At 38.4% G+C, this 17,623-nt stretch overlaps 1 long non-coding RNA gene across 1 annotated transcript in view; it reads right to left on the bottom strand.

Annotated features, from left to right (window-relative positions):
• The window catches only part of LOC116668570, an 80,019-nt gene extending 62,934 nt beyond the window's left edge, over positions 1 to 17,085 (bottom strand). Inside the window, exon 1 of the long non-coding RNA XR_004325721.1 lies at positions 16,972 to 17,085. This is a non-coding gene — a long non-coding RNA (uncharacterized LOC116668570). The remainder of the gene's footprint in view (positions 1 to 16,971) is intronic.
• Positions 17,086 to 17,623: the final 538 nt, after the last annotated feature.

The following is a 17,623-nucleotide window of genomic DNA, read 5'->3' as shown; positions in this document are numbered from 1 at the left end:
TTTGAATTCCTGAAAGGATTGCTGGATATATGAATATATGGTAGTTCAAGTTTTAATTTTTTGAGCAACTGCCACAGTTTTCCATAATGGTTCTACCATTTTACATTCTCACCAACAATGTATAAGAGTTCCCTTTTCTCCACATCCTCCCTAACATGTGTTATCTCTTGTCTTTTTGATGGGTGTATGATGATACTGGGACATAGGTTTCTTGACTTAGCATCTCTTTAAGAAAACCACTCTCCTGCTATTTTCAGTCCAAGCAGCTGATCCTGCTCCCAGATTAAGAGAAGGTCAACACGTACTGCAGACCTTACCTGCCAGAGGACTACGCCTTCAGAAGATAGGCAGATGACTTAGACAGGCCAAGAGGAATTTCTGCATTTACAATTTTGGCTGTGTTGCCAGCTCTGAGAATGATGCAATCCTAGAGTTTTATCTTTGAAGAAAAGGAAGAAAGGAAGAAAGGGAGGAAGAAAGGAAGGAAGGAAGGAAGGAAGGAAGGAAGGAAGGAAGGAAGGAAGGAAGAAAGAAAGAAAGAAAGAAAGGAAGGAAGAAAGGAAGAAAGGAAGAAAGGAAGAAAGGAAGAAAGGAAGAAAGGAAGAAAGGAAGAAAGGAAGAAAGGAAGAAAGAAAGAAAGAAAGAAAGAAAGAAAGAAAGAAAGAAAGAAAGAAAAGCTACTAGAATGTAGCCAACACAGGTAGTGGAGAGAAGGAGAAAAATGTGCCCTGAAGACATTGAACCTCTACAACCAATATGCTTGAAGACAGTTGCATCTATGGCCTTTCTGGTATAGAAGCCAACAAATTCCTTCTATTTAAACTTCTATGTGCTGGATTTCTACCACTTGGACCAACATGAATCCTAAGTAATACAGAATTTGGTATCTGGAAGTGGAGATAACCAGTAACAGACCTTAAACTGTGACAATGGATGAGCTGAGTTGAGGTGGAGGATTCCCCCATCTCATACTAAGAAAAGGAAAAAGCTGTTATTTGATAGAAAAGCAGCCAGCTAAAAGGCACCTAATGTATCTTGCAACTCAAATCAAATAAATGACAATAATAGAGCTTTAGGGGAACAGAAAAAAAAAGAAACTTAGAAGGCATCCTTCCTTCAGCCTTCTGTAAGACTGTGTAAGAAAAGGATGCCTTCAGCCTAATTTGCCAGTTCTGGAAGCAGGAAACAGAAGAGATTCAGTCCTAAGAGTCATCCTTTCTGCCTGTGCCTGGCACTCCAGCATGACCAGTAGCAGATAACTCTGTGTCTTTTGGGATGGTGGATGTATTAATCTCTGCCTCAAGGTAACATTAGCATGAATGGGAAACACAATGGGAAAAGAGCCTGGGATCCTGGTAAGCCAGGGAGCTGGAAGACCACTTCTAGACACTTCCTGCTCTATACTCCCCGACTAACACAAAGAACAGTCACACTCCTCTATAAAAGCCATACCCAGGAATCCTACTACTGAGGTGTAGGATCTGCATGAAGACAGCCCATTGCTTCCCAGTTTGAGGTCTAGATGGCTTGTGGGAAGGGCAGAGAATAAAGGCAGATTGCTAAGAGGAAGAACTGATGATGTCTGGAACCAGACTGATGGGCCATGACTCTACAAGAATCAGTCTATGTTTAGGAAATAAACAGACCAACAAGTCTATCAGGAGAGGCAGTACCACTGCCAGAGAAATGCCCAGGCTCACTAAACAGCCTTGAAAATGCCCACATCACAAGGCAAATTCCCCCCAAATCTGCACCAATAGAAAGGAGGAAATGAAATGTTACAGCTGTTAAAATAAAAGCCTCCCCAATGTCCATCTGCCATGTAGCTATGCTGGACAATGGAAAAGGGAGTTCCTCCCAGAAAGGAGGGGGAGACCAGCCAGATGAGCCTAAGAGTTGTCTTATTTTAGAGTGGAAGTAGAGGCAATTTTCCTTATAGAGGCATATTTGCATAGTATTAGCCAGGGCTATTTTGAGAATTTTTAAAATGGGAAACAAGGTATGTATGGATGACAGGCAGGCAAGGAATGGAAACATAATGGGGGATATAGTTAACCTGTGTTTTGTTCAGCTTGGAATTTTTTTGGGAACCATCTGTTCCCCATTCTTAGCCCAAGTGCTTTGGCTGGGGCCGATCACACCTCCTGGCTCTAGGAGTGGGCATATTCTGGGAGTCCAGCCAATTAGATACTCAATTTCTTCAGCCATAGTGATTAAGTCCAGGGACAGTCATATGACATAAGACAGGCCAATATAAGCTCTCCTTGGGATTTTTGTCAAAACTATTGAAAGATAGACTTTTTTTTCTTCATTATAAATGCCAGCTGCCAGTACAATGTAAATCAAGAATTGTTGCTAGTCATTTTTGCTACATTGTGGGGAGTGCCTGCCCGATAAGGAAGCCACCGTCTAGTTTGGCAAAGCAGAGAGGTGAGTGAAAGAGTCTTCTTTTGAGCTCCTGGACCTAACCATATGTAAATCCAGGGACAGATAAGTTCTGGCTTTCCAAATTATTTTAGTCAATTGATACCTTTTTGTGCTTACACAAGTCTGAGTTAAACCTCTGTCACTTTCAAGCAAAAGATCCCAGTAAACACAACTAAATAAAATGACTTTTATTTAGTTTTCATTCTGTCAAAGAGAAATAATTGAACTGCCTACTAAAACAATAATTTAAAAAAAAACTGATGTATTTCTGGAATCTAGTACGTATTTTTTTCTCTAACAAATATAGCACTTCAGGAGAGAAATCATTGAGTAAGGAATCCGTGGAAGAAAAAAATCACTGTAACCTGAGATGGCATTAGAGGGTAACTAAGGTTACAAAAATTTGCAGTAGAAGATAATTCCCCCTGGACAAAGTGATGAAAGACAATCATTTATTATTCTTATCCTACTTACATTCAAAAAAGTTTTGTATCTCTTTGCAATAAAAAACACTGTGTAATAAAACCACTAAAGCAAGTTAAAAGTAAAAAGATCCAAAGTGAAAGGGAGAAAGTTGAACTGAAAATCTTAGGTTGACTTTCTATACTAGAATCAAGTGTAATACTTGTTTCCAAGCTTCTGAAAAGGCAAAGCAAAGTGAATATTGAAAAGTTCTGTAAAAATTGTGCTCTACGCTGGAATTTGACACAACATTGTAAAATGACTATAACTCAATAAAAAATGTTAAAAAAAAGTTCTGTAGCATGGTTAGCTTAATTAAAACTATCTTATTTGTAGCGTGAAAGTATAGGAATAACATTATCTAGTTCTTCATACACTAGCTCCAAATAATATAATCAAGAGTCTTTAACAGAAGCTTCATAAAAGATACAAGAATGTTCTTTTATGGTTATATAGAAAAAAAATGACCCTTAATTAAAACTCCAAGGTCCTTGTTAAATTATAACCCAGTGAAGGCAATTTGGGAGGGAGGTTAAAAAAATGAAGTATACTTGAGCTGTTTTCAATCATGTGGCTTGATATTTGAGCAGATTTGATAAAGTCTTGTAGAGAAAGACAGGTGAGGGTGGCATGTCCCTTAAGACCACATCTCCACATACACACAATCATCAGATGGCTCATAAAAGCTTATAATAAAAGTTATACAGCAAACAACTAGAAACTAAAGACTAGATTAATCATAAGAAATCATGAGAAATCATAAGAAATTAAGTGCCTAAAGCAGATTGCTGACTAAAAGGATATATACATACACCTAAAGCTTTAGAACAAAAAAATCAAAGCCTTATTTGCATTTCTTCCAAAACAGGGAGTAATAAGTACTCTAAGAACATATAACAAAGGGCTTTCAAAAAGTCTTAGACGAAAGTTAGAGCCCTTAGAACAAAGATGTCTTTTATTTAAAACTTTTTCACTCTACAACCATAGCTGTAGTCAGGTTCTTATAAACTAGAAAATCTTGTACTTGTTAATCTTGTAAACTGTCAGTCTGGACTTTTGCATTACCCTTCTTTTCATGTTTTCTACTTGTGGATTTACTTCAATTCCTCTTCCTCATTAATTACTTTGATCATGTTGATCAATTCCTTACAGGACCTACTGTGTTTCTTAAAGGCTGTAAAATGAAGACTGCATGTTATACTTACAAATCTTTCTCTAGATACTACCATTTTTTAAAAAATCTTTGGTTTTATTTCCTTTTCTTCCTTTTTTTTTTGGTCTGTTTTTCCCATTCCACCATCCCTGCTAATGCTTCCCACTCTTCCTGGAATATAATCTGCTTCCCAGATAGCTAGAATCCTTTGAGCTGTATAGTATGGGACATTATCCCACTGCTCATATTTCTGCAGAGGGCAGGGAACTCCCACTTACCCCCATGGAGGGATTAGGACTGGAGGAACACTTTGGTCCCTCCTTTCCTCCCTCACTTAATCCTCTCCCACTTATTTCTTCCTTCTGGAGAAGGAGTGACTTATCTCAGAGGTTGGTAATCTATATCTCAGGGCCTATTTTTGTACAGCTCACATATATTTATATGTTTTAAGTGGTTGGAAAAATGAGAAGACTATTTCATGCCACGTGATATTTATATGAAATATAACACTTCATATCCATGTTATGAGTTGAATTGTGCTTCCTCTAAATTTATATGTTGAAGTCTTAATCACCAGTACTTCAAAAGGTGGCCTTAATCTGTTTATGTACAGATATAATTGGTTACTACTGGTTATACTGGAGTCAAGTGGGCCCCCTTATCTAATAATGACTGGTGTCCCTTAGAGAAAGGGGAAATTAGGACAGAGGTAAGCACACAGGGGGAGCATCATGTCAAGATGAAGGCAGAGATCAGGGTGATACTTCTACAAACCAAGAAAGGTCAAATATTGTCAGCAAACCACCTGAAGCTAGAACTGAGGCATGGAGCACATGCTCCTTCACAGCCTTCAGAGGGAACCAACCCTGCCTACACCTTGACCTCAGACTTCCAGCCTCCAGAACTGTGAGACAATACATTTCTGTTGTGTAAGCCACCCATTATGTGGCACTCTGCCATGGCAGTCCTAGCAAATGAATACTACAGTCATCCTCATCTACCTACACGTTGTCTTTGGCTGCCCCCTGCAACAACAGCAGAGCTGAGCAGCTGGAACAAAGACCATACGGCCTGAAAACCCAAAATATTCACTATCGGGCCCTTTATAGTAAAAGTTTGCTGATTCCTGATTTATCTGATTGGTGAGATCGGGGAAAGGGTCACTAGGCATATACAGTCCATTCTCCTTATTTCTCTCCTTTGAAAACTGTCTGGTGATTTTTCCTGAGCCTTTCTCTCTTCTACAGAGGAGGCCTGGAAATGTCCAGCTGATCTGCCTGGGACCAATGAGTGAGCTGTATTCAGAATAAAAGTTAAGTGAAAATAGGAAGGCAACATGGGGTCTAAGGCATGGTCTCCAATCTAGCTTTATCAGTGATAACATTTATATAGTAATCTTTTTTCTGACACCTGCATATATTTCTCAGCTGGTTTCAAATCTGGAGGAGAGAGTTATATGATTTATTGGCCTCAACAAACCTCAACTTCTTACTCCTCATAGCAAGAGTGTTGGAAATCTCATTTCCTTCTTGAAGTCTCTCCAAAAAGGAAGTGAGTGCTGATTTATTTTTTAACTTGGCCATTTCCTCCCTGAATATGCAATTCTGGTGACTCATTCTTAAACTCTAGACCACATAAAACCACTTGCAGTAATGCTCACACAAAGTTTAGATGGCTTTTTCATCTAAGATATTATGTACTTATGTGAGTATTTATAAGCATGTTCTTTTACAGAACAGATCTGATATACTATTACCTTCCTCAGATTATCGGCTCCTGAGCAGATTTCTGTTTAACTTGCATTCTGGTTTGTTTTATAACCAACACAATGCTCTGCTAATTAGTGTGGTTTCATTCATTAATAAAAAAGACCTTACCGATCCATTGCCAACAATATTGTTATGTAGGTTCACAAGGAAGAGAAGGTGGGAAAGAGTAAATAAATAAAAGAATAAATAAATAAAAGATAAATAAAAGCTATGTAACTTGAAAAAATAATTAATCACTAATAAAAAATATCCAGAAATATGCCAGAGAAAGAAAAATCAGTCTCTAATCTGTCATGCACAGCTTGTTAATTTACTCAATTAACTCATTGATATTTGTGGAAAATGCCTATTACATACACATTCTCTCTGACATCCTATGGAGGAAGGGGCATGAAAAATAATAAAATAAAATGAACAGCTTGTGAAGGATCTTGATGTTTTAGGCAGAAAAATCTTGCTTTGATCTGACAGATGTTCACCAAGAGTAACTGAGAAAATGGAGTGTTTGGGGAAAATCGTTCTAGCAGTTGTGAATGTAGAGACCTCAGCTTGATAATCTAAACTATGGACCAGTGGGAAGGAAGGGCAGGGTAGACTCTGCAGAGTTTGTTGGCTGGAGGAATCTAAGGGTATTCAGGGAGATAAGTCATTCAAAGGCAGGATAGCTGTTTTTAAACTCAGTGGCGCATTGTTAACCATGTGGGGCTTGTTACCTAGATGCTTCTCTGGCTTAGCACCTGTGGACCTCTCAGGGAGAGGGGCATACAACAAAAAGGGAGTAAGAAAATAAACAGCAGTTTCCTCCTTTCTCTGTTGAGGGCAATGTTTAACAGCATCTGTAACAAAGCTGGGGGTGAGGCTAGGGCAAAGGTCATGCCCCAACTCAGCTGTGACCTTTGTAGCTGAAGCTCTGAGCTGCATTAGAGAACAGCTTAGGGCTGGTCCAGACGAGTGAGAGAGCATAATACTTGGGCAGTACCTTTAGAGAGTTTCAGGTGCTCTACTATATGGGCAGTGATAGATGACACCACGGATTGCAAACTGGATCATAAAATAATAAAAATGGTGCCTGCCACCATGTAGCCAACAAATCTAAGTCCCAAACATACGTGAGCTTCTATCCCTCTCCACATCACCCCTGCCAAGATTCCTTGGGGAAAAAAGACCCTAAGACTGGCTGGCAGAAATTGTAGAGTTGGCATTACAGCGAATGGGAGCCTCAAAGTGAGTATGTGGTTACAACGCGTGTTGCTTCCAGGTTGCACAGCCTGGAAAACACAGCTTATAAAGAAGAAGTGATGCAGCAGTGGAGTGCCGGTTGTGTTAAATATCAGTTATGTGACCTCGGTCAAGTCATTTAAATGTTCTGGGCTTCAGATCCTGCATCAAAACTGTGGAATCTTTCAAATGCCTTGCAAAGTTGGTGTGAAGCTCAAATGGAATCGTGTGTGAGTAAACCCTATACTTCAAAGTGTTATAATTATCATTACAGGAAGTATTTGCAGAACAGGCTATTTATAAAGGGTTCTGAGTACACTGTGATTTCTAGCTGTCACCTGATGTAAAATGTTTTTGTGTCTTCCAAAGCCATTTTCTAAGAAAGTAATTTTTCTCACTTACACAATTGTCTTAGCAAAACCTACAGCCACTTGAAATGACTGATTTTAGGAGCATCCATGTATGTATGTTTGTGTACACAAAGGGGACACAACTGGGAAAACACAGCTGTAGCTGGCACAGGAGAAATGAAGGGTAGAAAAGCCTTCTGGGCAGTAGAAAGTGAGGATCATAAAAATCTTGGCCTTATTTTAACATTTCTCAGAATACAGGAGAGTCAGTATGTGATCTTGTTGGTAGCGATGGTTCTACTGGGAAATCTTAACTTTAAATTGCCTGCCAATCTCTATTTTGTGTGTCCAAGAAGAGCCATTTATCAATTTTATGAAGCCACTGAATGCCCACACTGAGGGGGAGAAAAACTAATTTTGGAGCAGTACATCCCCTCACACTAAATATACAATGAGAGTAATGGGCTGATGGTTCTAAAGATGGGCAATAAATGTTTTGATAAAACAAATCCAAGATTGCCCCCAACAGAAAGATAGCCCTCCCTCACCTCCACTAACTCTCTGTTACCTACCTAGGGGAGCAAGTTTCTGAGATTTAATGATGCGCTGGGATGATGGATTTTCCCTGTTAGGTGTCCCTGATAGCTCATCTCCACAGAACAGCCCTTTCTTTAGCCAATAACAATAACCCATGTATGTACATGAGTTTCACAATTAACAAAGCACTTCCTATAGATAAAATTTACTTTATCGCAGAAAGGAGATTTGGGGGCTCACTTAAACTCAGGGAACTGATTATGCATATTATCTTCAGGACATTGTGTCCCCTTTATCTTTAGGTTTATATGTTCATGGGGCTTTTAGAGTCATCACCACAGAGTAAAGTTTGTCTTTACTTCCCCTCTCATTCCAGGAGCAGAGCTGTTTTTCTCTTACCTTAAGAAAACCAAGGTCATCTGCGAATGACCTCCATGTTCACCCTGTAATTCAAGGTAAACTCTGATCCCCTTATATCTACCTGAAGCCTAACTCAGTAAATTCTGTTCTAGTCACACAAATCTTCCTTAACCACTCTATTCCTTGGGCATAATTGTCCAAAGTTAGGTAATTCTCTTAACTTTCATTATTTTCTAAATGCTCTGACTTAGAGCCATAAAATTACTTATTTGTAACAATTTATTTGTAAATAAATAAATAAATAAATACATGATTTGGGTCATCATCGTTTCTTTCCTCCTGGCTTATGACTTAGACCTGCTCTGTCTACGCACTGCATGAGCACTTGGCGTGTGGCTAGTCCAAATGGAGACAGGCCGTCAATGTAAAATGCAAAGCAGATTTAGAGGACTTAGAATCCAAAAAAGAAAGTACTATCTCAGTGATAATGTTTGTGCATTGATTACATGTCAAAATGACAACATTTTTGATACACTGATTTCAATAAAATATACTACCAAAATTAATTTTACCTGTTTCTTTTACCTTTTATTTTTTTTAGGTGACTAGGAAATTTAAAGTTACAGACATGGCTCACATTATACTTCTATGGGCAGCGCAGACCTAGAGCTTTTTACCTTGCATTCTAGGTCTTTATCCTACCTCCCATCCTCCTCCCTCATGCTCAATTCAAGCCCAAATCTCCTGGCCTGTTTTCATCTTCTGGGGCAAGCATCCTCATTGAACTAACAATTCTGTCTGCTTACCCCTATCTTAGCCAAAGAAGAATTTCTCAGCCCACATGAGGTGGAGGGTAGATTTAAGTACTCACTATCACTCATAGCAAGTACGCTGGCCCTAAAGTTATTTCATTAGGGAAAAAAAACTATTTCTCTTATTCCTGAAATAATGTCTGGAGACTTAATACAAAGTAGGAAGAGCAATGGCAGAATATTCACAGATATCCCTACTGGTCTTGGAAAGCAGAACCGAGTTCCTGGAAAATTACATCCAGTGTGACAGTTCCACATGAAGTGAAACAAATTTAGTCCTGATATTCAAGGGAGTGCATAAAGATTCCTCTGAGAATGTGGAGTTAATAAAAATGGATGGTGAAACCGGTTGTGTTTTTCTTGAAGGAAGTTCATAGGCAGTATCAATCCAGCCCAAGGGAGCAATGGGGCTGAATATTTTCCAAGTGCTTAACATAAACAGCCAAACTTATTTTCTCCATTGCAGTTTCTCATTATTTTCACACTTCTGATAGCTATGTTTATAACAAACTATTGTTAAACCCTGACATTTTCAAACTTATAATGACCAGAAACAAAGAACCACCTGCCCTGTCTTCATGCCCTCTCTACTGACTGCCTCCTGCTAGGCATGCTTTCTTTATCCAGCCCCAAGTTCTGCCTGGGACCCATAAAAGAACATTTAAGGCTTTAAGAGAATCAGTAAAAAGGCTGTGGGAAAGCAGGAACCATTTAGGGGGCTGGTCTCCAGAGTTCTGCCCCATTCACCTACCTCTGAAGCAGTTTCCCGTGCATTGCTTAATTTGTTTTTATCTCACTGTGTTACATTGCCAGAATTACCCCCACCCAGTACCATAGATTTATTTGGGTTTAGAGAGAGTCTTTTAAAAATGCAAATGTTCCTGAGAGTGTTAAAGCCCTTTCAGTAATTTACATGTTGGTGTGAATTATTCCAATTGCTTCTCTGCTCCTTGGCCCCCACCCCGAGTGATCAGCAGCCCACTCACTGTTTGTCTTTCTCAGCAATAAGGACAGGAATCTAATTTCAAAACAAAGGATTAGAAAACTGCCGACACGTGGCTCCTCCTTAAATCTGCTAAGATATTAATATTTTCACAGTAAAACAGCCCTGTCAAGTCTTTCAAGACATTTTATTTCAGGGATGGCCAATTCATAGTATTCTTCCTCACAGTGGAACTGCCTCTTGGATTCCCCCCAGTAAAATGACATGAAAACTAGAAAGGAAACTTCATTTTTGCTTCATGGAAGTGGGAGGTGGTATCAGACACCAATTTATGATCTTATGGTCTTAACTGTAGGGGAGAAAATTTCATTTTTAGTTATAGCTGTTTGGGGAGGGTAGGGAAGAGAGATAACACAGGCCAGGGGTGATGGCATATTCATTAGCTCATCACCCGCTCACTCTCCAGGACCACTTGAGTAATTACTAAAGAACATGCACTTCAGGACACTGACATTTCTGACCAGAAAGTCACAGTTACTTCTGTACTCTGTAGATCTTGATGGAGACTTTCCCGGATATTTAAAGTCTTTAGGACCCTGCAATGTAGTTTATGGATCAAATCCATTTAGATCACCTAATCAATGGCTATCCCAGTAGGCCCTGTCTTCCCCAGGTCACTTAAGGTCACAACACTCGCCCTACTCAAAAAGCCACAGAAAACACATCCTTGATGGCTAAAATGTTCTTAATCCCTGTTCCAAGTTCATAACAGAAACCAACAGTGGAGAAACCTTGAAAATTTAGGAAGTCATTATTTTTCCAACCTTCTTACAGGAGATGATGTATTAGTAACACATCTAAGCCCTACATCCATGCCAAAACAGCAACCCTCACAAGGTTCTACACAGAGTAGGCACTCAGCAGTATTTGCCCACTAACTTGTTCAATGTACTTCTGAAATCAGTGCAAAATGTACATCCTGTTTTACTTGTGATGTATTTTCTCTAAATACCATCTTACCATAGACAGCAGATCATTTTCAGTTGCCATCTGGTGTGTAACTTTGGCACAAGCAGATGTGCTACACAGGTCTGCAGCGTGGAGGATTTATTACCGCAGTTGATGCTGCTATTTATTCAAGCCACAGAAGAAATGTGTGTAATCAGTAAAGGCTATAAAATGAACCAAAATGGAGGCATCGAATTTTTCAGATATATCATGTTTTAGAAATACTTTTCAATAATTCAGAGGAGAAATATGTTTGGTTGGTAGCTGGGGTGATCTCACGGGCAGATACATCTAGTCAGGCCTTCCAGAATGCAGTGGCCAAGTGCAGCTTGTGACTGTATATTTTCAACCCCATAACTGGGCTATGTTCCTGAAACAGATGTGGCTCTGCATGTTAGCTCCGGTAAATACTCTCTAGATCTGCAGGGGAAGGAAAGAAGGACCTAAACATTCTAGAATAGCTAGTCATAGTTAATCATGAAACACAATATAAAGAATAGTGTTTTATTCTCTAGGATATTACTTTTTAAAGAACAATAATGAGCAGTCTCTATTTACATCTGCTGGACCGCTGGTAACATACAGATAGTCCCTGGGAATTATTACTACCTCAGCCTGATGGCCAAAGAAACTGCTCCCCACCACAGCCACAGCTATGAGGATATGTTTCACATGTCCTTCTCATCCCTTTGACCAGGCAAAACTCTTCTGAACTTCTCCACTGTGGATCCCAAGCAGGAATCCACGGGGTAGTTATGCCAAAAAGAGTGGCGAGGAGGAAGGAACAAGAGGCTGGATATCTCCTGTAGCATCATCACCGAAGGCTTCTCCTCGCTTCCATTTCCATTGCTACCTCTTTTCCAGCTGAGGTACAGAGTCAGGCCAAATCCCTAGACCCTGTTTCATCCCAACTCTTACAAAGCCCCCAGCTACTTCTTAATTCTTCCTTAGCTTCTTCGATTTGATTCCAGGAAATTCACTGAAAATAGGTGGTCTCCAAAGTATAGATAAACATTACATGAGACCAATGACCTGTCTTAGCTCCCTCAGAGACTCTTTTGGGAAAAATAAAAAGTATTCATAGGAGGATATTATATGGAAACTCTTTGCTGATTATCTCTTATAATTTCCAATGAAAATTCTTAGAAAACTTGCAGAGTGAAGAGTTATCCTTGCTGGAACTACTTTTCTTATTTCTCATTAGTCAAGGACTGAAAGAAATAATAGTTGAAAACAAAGAAGGTGGCAGTGAAAGGGCAGCACAATGCCCAAATCCTGTGCTCTCAGAGAGGAAAAAAGAGAGGGTGACCAGAAGTCTGACCTGAGTGGAAAAGTTCCTCTAGAAATTTCTCCTAGATAGTCTTTATCTTTGGTAAGTCTTCGATTCTTGACATCCTTGGACCTGTAACTTTTTGTGGTGTGAATGTATAACCATCTTTCTTTCTAGTATCAAAACTTTGCCAAAACATTAGCCCAAATGTGTCTGAGTAGCAATTCCTGCTACTGCCCCATGGTAGAAAAGAGAAATAGTGAAATAACGAGAACATATTACAGACTGAACATTTAATGAGGGCCTATAATTTTCAGTTACCGTGCTAAGCATTTAGGTTACTGAGATAAGTGACAGAGTCTCTACTTCAAATTGCTTCAAGGTCAGTGAAAGGAAAAACAAAGAAATATATAAATAATATCACTGTGACAATTGCTAGAAGAACAAGGCCCTTGCTATAGACTGAGCCTTGAGAACCTAGTAGAGTGAATCAATGTGAAGAAGATAGAAAGGGAATTCCAGGTTAAAGGAACAAGTTATGCAAATACAAACAGTATAAGAAGAATCTGAAAGTAGTTTGATACAGCTGGAATAGTGAGTGAAAGTTGGAGGAGACAAGAGAGGAGAGACTACAGAGGTAGGAATGGCTAAATTGTGAATGGCTTTGTCTAACATGCACAGAAATTTGATTTTCTACAAAAAAAGAAATTGAAGACATTGAAGATTTTCCATAGAACTGAGACATGATCAGATTTAACTTTTTAAAAGATCACTCTGTTTGCATTCTGAATAATGGAGGAGGATTATTTGATACTAAAGACCAGTTAATAGGCTGCATTTCAGGTGAAAGGTGGCTGACTCAGAGCAGTGGCCTTAGGCATGCAAAGGGGATGAGTTAACACCTCATTAGAAATGCAGACTAGGATGACTTTGTGACAATGAAGGTGAGTTTAAGAGAAGAACAAAACTAGGGTGACTTCCAGGTTTCTGGCCTGAATGAGTTCACCAAAAGTGTCTTTCATCAAGAGAGGAAAAGATGGCAAAGTTCAAGACCTGACAGATTGAGTCTGAGGTGCTTTGGAACATGCAGTTCAAGATGCCAAGACAGCCAGCCAAGGGTCTGGGCTCAGGAGGAAGATGAGAACGCAGACACAGGTTACGAAGAACTGATCCTATGGAGCTGGCCAGTCCACATCCCACTCCACACTTACTTCCCTGCATCACCCTATCCTGCCTCTTCCCTTGAGTCCAGGAAGTAAGCATAAAATTGGAAGCTGCTCATGAGCCATCTGCTTCAGAAATATGACTGGCCTGCTCTCTCAAGTTGAAAACAGAGAGCCAGAATAGTCCCAGAGTTTCATCTGGCAGCTGTTTTGTGTCTCACTTATACTGGCAGCTACCATCAACAGCTTTTATCACTTTGCTCCTAGGCACATGGCATCTGAGTGGAATAGACAGGAATAGTCTGTGAAGGTAGAAGCCCATATTCCAAACTTTGGAAATGTTCTTCTGAAAGTATATAGAAGTCTTGACAAGCAATAAAGCTTTAAACACCTTTATCCTCCGTCCTCTGCACAGCACTAGGCTCATAGGAAACCTGCCTTGGGCTGGCAGAGGACTTGCCCTCAGTATTTGGCAGCCAGGGCTACATTCAGAAGTGAGCACACGTTCCTCAGGCATGTTCCACAGGGCAGTGAGTTCTGCACACCTTTATGGGTGAAATTGGGTTTTGCAGCCTAGCCTGAGAAAACGGGAAAATGACAGTAAGTCAGACAAATGTACATTAGGCTGACATAATCCTGTGTGGAAGGCTTTTTCTCCTATCTTGGAAGAAATTTAGCCAATGGCAAATTTTCCCTATTACGGGGCCTCTGAGTTCATTATATATTCAGAAGAAATAGAACTGAGTTGGCTGTTTAGAAAGTACTCCCTAGAAAAGGAAAACAGCAGGGGAAGTTTTCAGAAACCACTGTCCATCTACTTAAAGATTCACAGATAGAATAGCAAAAACAGTTCTTCTGCCAAGCTGACCCCTCCCTGCATGCTGCCTGTTTATATGCGAACTTGGAAGGAATGCCCATGGCACATGTTGATGGTGAAGACAGAAAAAGATTTTCAGAGGCAATATAAATTCCAGTATTAATATCTGAGGCTATGTATTCTTCCTCTCTACATCCTATTTCAGTGAGAATTAGCTGAGGACTCACGATTTTGTTCTGAATGGACCAAAATATGACATAATTCCCAATTTTTTACTTAATAATTTATAAAGTTACCTTGTCCTTATCCTGAATGAGCTAATGGAAATAAATTACCTGCCTGAGGATAGTTAAGAGCTTACTATAAAAACAAAGTAACCAGAATGAAAAAAAAAATTAGAAAATCAACTAAGACAGGTCCCAAATGCCTCTTTAATAAATTATATTCCCTTAAAAGGCAATAGGCAATGGATTATAGCATCACATTAAAGATCATGGCTTTCTCCTTTTTAACTTTCATTGTTAATCTTAAAAAAAGAAAATCAATCGATTTGTAATAAATGCTTTCTTCTTGGGCTGAGAAGTGCTCTAAGAAAGCCTTGTACGAAAGTTTGATATTATCATTCTTCATCAAAAAGAAAAAAATGTGGACCACAGTAAATATAATTAAGATGTACTATGTTTTTCTTTTCCCTTTTAAATTAAAAATATTTTTTAAAAATAAATCTTAATTTTTCAAGCAGTTTTAGGTTCACAGGAAAACTGAGTGGAAAGTACGGAGATTTCCCATATTCTCCCTGATGGACCCCACATATATACACAGCCTCCCCCACCAACATACCTCACCAGAGAGATACAGTTATTATAATTGATGAAACTACATTGACACATAATTACCTTAAGTCTATAGTTTACCTTACAGTTCACTCTTGCTGTAAATCTGATGGGTTTTGACAAATGTATAATGACATGTATTCATTGTTGTAGTATCATACAGAATAGTTTCATTGCTCTTCAGGTCCTCTGTGCTCCACCTATTCATCCCTCCTTCCTCCCTAAACCCTGGCAACCACTGATCTCTTTATAGTCGCCATAGTCGTGTCCATTCCAGAATGTCATATAATTGGAATCACACAGTATGTAGCCTTTTCAGATTGGCTTCTTTCACTTAGTAATATGCATTATTATTTTTAAAGGCATTACAAAGTTCCCAAGGCAGTGAATGATATAGCATTGTGATAAAGAGCATGAAGACTCAAACTCAAGTACTGGTTTTTGCCCGTTTGGTCAAGTCACTTATCTTCCCTGGGCCTCAGTTTACTCACCTGTAAAATGAGGATAACATTAATACCTATCTCACTAACTTTATGATATTGCCATGCAAATCAGATTTCTTTTCTAAAAAATAGGGGTAATAATGCTTATGTTATAGGGTTGCTATTAAAGGAGCAATGTGTATGAAGAGCTTAGCACTGTGCCTGAAACATATTACATATTTAATAATGGTAGCTAACAATTTTCATTTTAATGTGTGTTGAATATTTTCTATTCGACCCTCTAAAACCACTCTCCACCCTTTTCTGTCTTCCTCTGTGGGGACAATTACTAAAGAGTACATTAAGTGAGCTATCCTCCTGACTGCCTGATGAGTTCAGCTAATAAGAAAAAGGGCAGAAGCTTAGAGGGAGATGAGTGTTTCCTCCTTGGACCTCTTCCCTGTCAGTCTGGCTGTGGCTGCTTTCCTCTTCGAAGTCTACAGATCTTGCTGGGCAATCATCTTATGGTTGCTGGTTTCCCTTAACCCTGCCCAGACCTTTGTAAGTAATCTCTTAAATTATCTTTTGAGGTAATTAGAAAGTTTAGAAAGTTTCTGCTGTTTCCTCTCAGGAAGACACACAGTGTTTGCCCTTCATATTTACTTGCAAAATTATTATTACTCTTTACATTGTAAAGGAGCCAGAGAATCATAAAATCAAGAACCATAAGTAACTCTATTAAATCTTTCAAGTTATTACTAATATCCACTGGTCAGAATTTATGAACATGTATTTTTGGATTCAACAGAAAAAGTGAAAAAATTTTAGAGACCTTAAAAAAGGCTACAAAGATGATTAAAAGTTGTAAAATATCTGTAAGAAAGGGTACTCAATTTTTTCTCAATTTTTTGGTATAAAAATATACCAAAAACACAACAACAAAATTCCTGATAATTATTTAGTTTCATAAAGCAAAGATAGTTAATTAAACAAAGTATATTTAATGTTTGTAGCTGATATTTGGCAGATGCTATTCCCCAATCTGATGCCTCTTTTTTAACCCTGATCATTGAGATGTGTACTATCCCAATCATGAAGACTAGTTCAAGGAGATCTTCAACTACAGCAGGAATTTTCACTAATAATGAAGAAATTGATTGAAGTGCATACAATCCATGGCTATGACGCTACTTATAACAATGGACAAACCATTTTATCTTAAAATCACAGACTACATTTTCTCCAGTATTATAAATATTAACTATATATTTCTTCATTACAAATCATGTTATAATAAAAAAGGTCAAATTTAATGCTAATTTTAGAACACAAAAAAGTAATAGAGAAAGTGCAAATGTGGCACTCTCTTCACTGTGTGAGTGGGGCATGGCTCTCCACCCGGAATATTCTGTAAGAAAGCTACTTACTTTAGTTTTTGGTCGTGCTCCAGTTGACATTTGGTTTGGCACACCATCAAGATTCTGGATGTTTCCAGTTTTATTTCTAAAAATTCCTTCCCTCTGATGATTTTTCTAAAAGACTACTCTTCAGGTTTATAGAATTCTGTAAAAAAAAAAAATTTAAACAAGTACAGAGAATTATTCTCAGGCAATAATTCAAGTGAATTATTCAGGAAGTACATTTCTCAAAAGCCAGAATGGTTTTGAAAATCAACATAAAATGTGGGAATATTCCTAAATAGTAATGATTTCTCCAAAGACATTTATACTTAGGCTCACTAAGATCAGCCCTAGTAAAGCCGAAGAACTTGTTGTAAATGTAAGTTTATAAACCAAAAAGTTTAAACTATCAAGGTAAAAAATTGGCATATTTTTAAACTTTTTAAAAAGGAAAACCAAAGGTATTTAAAAACTTGAAATAAGAGGTGGCTCAGTTACAAAGCCACGGTATTCTTTTAAATAAGCTTTAAGATCTCAGTTTATATATTTTATAATAGTAGGGAACAAATTATAAAATTATTTTTCTGAAAGTCAGCTTAAAAGTAAAATGATTAAAGACATTAGTATAAAGAGAATTTTAAACTTTTCAAATACGGTAAGAGTTCATTTTCCAAAATGT

The sequence above is a fragment of the Camelus ferus genome, chromosome 14, assembly GCF_009834535.1.
Source record: "Camelus ferus isolate YT-003-E chromosome 14, BCGSAC_Cfer_1.0, whole genome shotgun sequence".
Classification (NCBI taxonomy): domain Eukaryota; kingdom Metazoa; phylum Chordata; class Mammalia; order Artiodactyla; family Camelidae; genus Camelus; species Camelus ferus.
The sequence above is the reverse complement of the archived record's forward strand: the minus strand, read 5'-3'. Positions and strand labels throughout refer to the sequence as shown.